The following is a 6000-nucleotide window of genomic DNA, read 5'->3' as shown; positions in this document are numbered from 1 at the left end:
AAGGGTCCCAGGGGCCGGGGGAGTGCCCCCAGGGGAAGGGGAAGGGTCCCAGGGGAAGGGGAAGGGTCCAGGGGAAGGGGGAGTGTCCCAGGGGCAAGGGAAGGGTCCCAGGGGCCGGGGGAGTGTCCCAGGGGAAGGGGAAGGGTCCCAGGGGAAGGGGAAGGGTCCAGGGGAAGGGGGAGTGTCCCAGGGGCAAGGGAAGGGTCCCAGGGGCCGGGGGAGTGCCCCAGGGGAAGGGGGAAGGGTCCCAGGGGAAGGGGAAGGGTCCAGGGGAAGGGGGAGTGTCCCAGGGGCAAGGGAAGGGTCCCAGGGGCCGGGGGAGTGCCCCAGGGGAAGGGGAAGGGTCCCAGGGGAAGGGGAAGGGTCCAGGGGAAGGGGGAGTGTCCCAGGGGCAAGGGAAGGGTCCCAGGGGCCGGGGGAGTGTCCCAGGGGAAGGGGAAGGGTCCCAGGGGAAGGGGAAGGGTCCAGGGGAAGGGGGAGTGTCCCAGGGGCAAGGGAAGGGTCCCAGGGGCCGGGGGAGTGCCCCAGGGGAAGGGGAAGGGTCCCAGGGGAAGGGGAAGGGTCCAGGGGAAGGGGGAGTGTCCAGGGGCAAGGGAAGGGTCCCAGGGGCCGGGGGAGTGTCCCAGGGGAAGGGGAAGGGTCCCAGGGGAAGGGGAAGGGTCCAGGGGAAGGGGGAGTGTCCCAGGGGCAAGGGAAGGGTCCCAGGGGCGGGGGAGTGCCCCAGGGGAAGGGGAAGGGTCCCAGGGGAAGGGGAAGGGTCCAGGGGAAGGGGGAGTGTCCCAGGGGCAAGGGAAGGGTCCCAGGGGCCGGGGGAGTGTCCCAGGGGAAGGGGAAGGGTCCCAGGGGAAGGGGAAGGGTCCAGGGGAAGGGGGAGTGTCCCAGGGGCAAGGGAAGGGTCCCAGGGGCCGGGGGAGTGCCCCAGGGGAAGGGGAAGGGTCCCAGGGGAAGGGGAAGGGTCCAGGGGAAGGGGGAGTGTCCCAGGGGCAAGGGAAGGGTCCCAGGGGCCGGGGGAGTGTCCCAGGGGAAGGGGAAGGGTCCCAGGGGAAGGGGAAGGGTCCAGGGGAAGGGGGAGTGTCCCAGGGGCAAGGGAAGGGTCCCAGGGGCCGGGGGAGTGCCCCAGGGGAAGGGGAAGGGTCCCAGGGGAAGGGGAAGGGTCCAGGGGAAGGGGGAGTGTCCCAGGGGCAAGGGAAGGGTCCCAGGGGCCGGGGGAGTGTCCCAGGGGAAGGGGAAGGGTCCCAGGGGAAGGGGAAGGGTCCAGGGGAAGGGGGAGTGTCCCAGGGGCAAGGGAAGGGTCCCAGGGGCCGGGGGAGTGCCCCAGGGGAAGGGGAAGGGTCCCAGGGGAAGGGGAAGGGTCCAGGGGAAGGGGGAGTGTCCCAGGGGCAAGGGAAGGGTCCCAGGGGCCGGGGAGTGTCCCAGGGGCAAGGGAAGGGTCCCAGGGGCCGGGGGAGTGTCCCAGGGGCAAGGGAAGGGTCCCAGGGGCCGGGGGAGTGCCCCAGGGGAAGGGGAAGGGTCCCAGGGGAAGGGGAAGGGTCCAGGGGCCGGGGGAGTGTCCCAGGGGCAAGGGAAGGGTCCCAGGGGCCGGGGGAGTGTCCCAGGGGAAGGGGAAGGGTCCCAGGGGAAGGGGAAGGGTCCAGGGGAAGGGGGAGTGTCCCAGGGGCAAGGGAAGGGTCCCAGGGGCCGGGGGAGTGCCCCAGGGGAAGGGGAAGGGTCCCAGGGGAAGGGGAAGGGTCCAGGGGAAGGGGGAGTGTCCCAGGGGCAAGGGAAGGGTCCCAGGGGCCGGGGGAGTGCCCCAGGGGAAGGGGAAGGGTCCCAGGGGAAGGGGAAGGGTCCAGGGGAAGGGGGAGTGTCCCAGGGGCAAGGGAAGGGTCCCAGGGGCCGGGGGAGTGTCCCAGGGGAAGGGGAAGGGTCCCAGGGGAAGGGGAAGGGTCCAGGGGAAGGGGGAGTGTCCCAGGGGCAAGGGAAGGGTCCCAGGGGCCGGGGGAGTGCCCCAGGGGAAGGGGAAGGGTCCCAGGGGAAGGGGAAGGGTCCAGGGGCCGGGGGAGTGTCCCAGGGGCAAGGGAAGGGTCCCAGGGGCCGGGGGAGTGTCCCAGGGGAAGGGGAAGGGTCCCAGGGGAAGGGGAAGGGTCCAGGGGAAGGGGGGAGTGTCCCAGGGGCAAGGGAAGGGTCCCAGGGGCCGGGGGAGTGCCCCAGGGGAAGGGGAAGGGTCCCAGGGGAAGGGGAAGGGTCCAGGGGAAGGGGGAGTGTCCCAGGGGCAAGGGAAGGGTCCCAGGGGCCGGGGGAGTGCCCCAGGGGAAGGGGAAGGGTCCCAGGGGAAGGGGAAGGGTCCAGGGGAAGGGGGAGTGTCCCAGGGGCAAGGGAAGGGTCCCAGGGGCCGGGGGAGTGTCCCAGGGGAAGGGGAAGGGTCCCAGGGGAAGGGGAAGGGTCCAGGGGAAGGGGGAGTGTCCCAGGGGCAAGGGAAGGGTCCCAGGGGCCGGGGGAGTGTCCCAGGGGAAGGGGAAGGGTCCCAGGGGAAGGGGAAGGGTCCAGGGGAAGGGGGAGTGTCCCAGGGGCAAGGGAAGGGTCCCAGGGGCCGGGGGAGTGTCCCAGGGGAAGGGGAAGGGTCCCAGGGGAAGGGGAAGGGTCCAGGGGAAGGGGGAGTGTCCCAGGGGCAAGGGAAGGGTCCCAGGGGCCGGGGGAGTGTCCCAGGGGAAGGGGAAGGGTCCCAGGGGAAGGGGAAGGGTCCAGGGGAAGGGGGAGTGTCCCAGGGACAAGGGAAGGGTCCCAGGGGCCGGGGGAGTGTCCCAGGGGAAGGGGAAGGGTCCCAGGGGAAGGGGAAGGGTCCAGGGGAAGGGGGAGTGTCCCAGGGGCAAGGGAAGGGTCCCAGGGGCCGGGGGAGTGCCCCAGGGGAAGGGGAAGGGTCCCAGGGGAAGGGGAAGGGTCCAGGGGAAGGGGGAGTGTCCCAGGGGCAAGGGAAGGGTCCCAGGGGCCGGGGGAGTGCCCCAGGGGAAGGGGAAGGGTCCCAGGGGAAGGGGAAGGGTCCAGGGGAAGGGGGAGTGTCCCAGGGGCAAGGGAAGGGTCCCAGGGGCCGGGGGAGTGTCCCAGGGGAAGGGGAAGGGTCCCAGGGGAAGGGGAAGGGTCCAGGGGAAGGGGGAGTGTCCCAGGGGCAAGGGAAGGGTCCCAGGGGCCGGGGGAGTGTCCCAGGGGAAGGGGAAGGGTCCCAGGGGAAGGGGAAGGGTCCAGGGGAAGGGGGAGTGTCCCAGGGGCAAGGGAAGGGTCCCAGGGGCCGGGGGAGTGTCCCAGGGGAAGGGGAAGGGTCCCAGGGGAAGGGGAAGGGTCCAGGGGCCGGGGGAGTGTCCCAGGGGCAAGGGAAGGGTCCCAGGGGCCGGGGGAGTGCCCCAGGGGAAGGGGAAGGGTCCCAGGGGAAGGGGAAGGGTCCAGGGGCCGGGGGAGTGTCCCAGGGGCAAGGGAAGGGTCCCAGGGGCCGGGGGAGTGCCCCAGGGGAAGGGGAAGGGTCCCAGGGGAAGGGGAAGGGTCCAGGGGCCGGGGGATAGTCGTCTAACCTTGGATACATCAAGAGAGTTTTTTTTCTTTTTCATTTATTATAAAAATACAATTAGATTTTATTCATTTACATTATTTGTGTAATTATTCTATTTACAAAAATATAACAAAAGTATAATAAAATATAGATATGAATTCATGTTTACAAATATAAATAAATCAACCTAAATCAAAATCAAAATAATCTAGAAATTCTTTTGTTATATACTTTGATATACTTTCTGTATATCTACATCTAAATATACTGTATGTATATCTACATCTAAATATACCGTCTGTATATCTACATCTAGATATACTGTCTGTATATCTACATCTAAATATACCGTCTGTATATCTACATCTAGATATACCGTCTGTATATCTACATCTAGATATACCGTCTGTATATCGACATCTAAATATACTGTCTGTATATCTACATCTAATATACATGCTTTTGGATTGTAATATATTTTTCAAGAAAAATATTATATTTTTGCAGCTATTGCTGTGGTTATTACACATCCATAGACAATACGAATAACATACAGAGTTAAATTTATATAGTGCCGTAGTTATTAGGCGTTGCGGTATTATTAAATGTAATTTTAGTAATTAATGTAACATTCTTGGAAATGCAAGTTAATAATATAATGACGATAAGGTGATGTAGAAAATTATTCATTCTTTGATTAGTTAGACCAAAAATTAAGATAGACATAAGGTTTAAAGGCCGCTCATGAATGGCAGAAGCAAGGAACAGTGACATTGCTCTATCGAGCAGGACAATGCCCCAGAGACTAACCATATATACAATATCAGCGCCCAAGCCCCCTCTCCACCCAAGCTAGGACCAAGGAGAGCCAGGCATTGGCTGCTTATGATAGTGACATTGCCCTATCGTGCAGGACAATGCCCCAGAGACTGACCATATATACCATATCAGCGCCAAAGCCCCCTCTCCACACAAGCTAGGACCAAGGAGGCCAGGCAATGGCTGCTTATGACAGTGACATTGCCCTATCGTGCAGGACAATGCCCTAGAGACTAACATAAATACAATATCAGCGCCCAAACCCCCTCTCCACCCAAGTTAGGACCAAGGAGGGCCAGGCAATGGCTGCTTATGACTTAGCAGATAGACCTATAGGCTCCCCAAACCCCCCATCCTTAGCTCACAAAGATGGCGAGGTTGCAGCGACCAAGAAACTAACGAGTTTGAGCGGGACTCGAACCCCAGTCTGGGATTCACCAGTCAGGGGACGGTACCACATTGGCCACCACAACAAAAGCGGAAGAAGAGGTGAAAATATAGTGGTAAATGTAATTAAGACTATTGAGATGGATAAGACGGAAATAAGAAAAACGTATAATATGGGAGAAATTGTATTAACAATAAGGACTAGAAGCAAGGGGTGGGTGGGCTGGAAAGACAGTTTTGGGTCTTTTTTTTTTTCATTTTTTTTTTCGTTATTCGACTAAAGTATCTGTTCAGCTATCTAAGTTGCCTTCATTTTTCACTTACTATTCTGAAATGAATCTCTCTCTCTCTCTCTCTCTCTCTCTCTCTCTCTCTCTCTCTCTCTCTCTCTCTTCACAGTAAAGTATTCCTCTCAGTAAGTTACTCCCCACCATCGTATATAAACAGCACTGAATTGATGCTAAAAATAGAGTAGAGGGACACTCGTTAGAGAGCATACCTTCGCCACGCCAAACAGTCTTATTTTTCTCTCATCTCCACTGCAATCTTATACTCAGATGTATTTTCTTCAAAATCTAATGGGTTTGTCCTTGGGCCACACCCCACATGTCCACCAAGTCTCGTTGAAATTGTTTCAGTAGTGTTTGCGTAATGTTCATAAAAAATAAACGAACACAATATTTGCCCTCTATCTAACATTGCTATTGTATTCAAAGTACTGCTACGTACTTGTACTTTAATGTACTTTATCTAAAATGTTACAGATCCATCCTTAGGTCATACCCAACATAACTACCAAGTTTGATCAAAATCGGTACAGTAGTTTTTGTGTAAAGTTTCTCCACAAACAAATAAATAAACATCAAGGGTGAATACATACGGCGAAAGCAAATTGACAATAAAAGCAGTCCAGAAAAAGATGGACAAGAAACAGCTCACAAGCACACACACACACACACACACACACACACCCAGACCCAGATTCCTCGGACCTTGTGTCTGGACGGGGCCCTCTTAGACCTTCCCAAAAGCTCAGAGTTAAGGAAAGGTTAGATGTCTATCAGTCCTGGGTTCGCAAACACCTGCCTTTGATGATGGTCAGGTGGACGAGGTGACTTCGAAGGAGAAGGAGTTCAAGTCGTGTCGCCATATCTTACATTTTTATCTCGCCATTGTTCTTGTGATGGGGAAAACGCCGTAGCGCCCAACTGTAGAATACAACATTTTTGGTACTGTATGATGTATATTAACACCACACACACACTCATATATATATA

This window comes from Palaemon carinicauda, unplaced genomic scaffold, assembly GCF_036898095.1.
Source record: "Palaemon carinicauda isolate YSFRI2023 unplaced genomic scaffold, ASM3689809v2 scaffold184, whole genome shotgun sequence".
Lineage (NCBI taxonomy): Eukaryota > Metazoa > Arthropoda > Malacostraca > Decapoda > Palaemonidae > Palaemon > Palaemon carinicauda.
Note: the sequence above shows the minus strand (reverse complement) of the source record.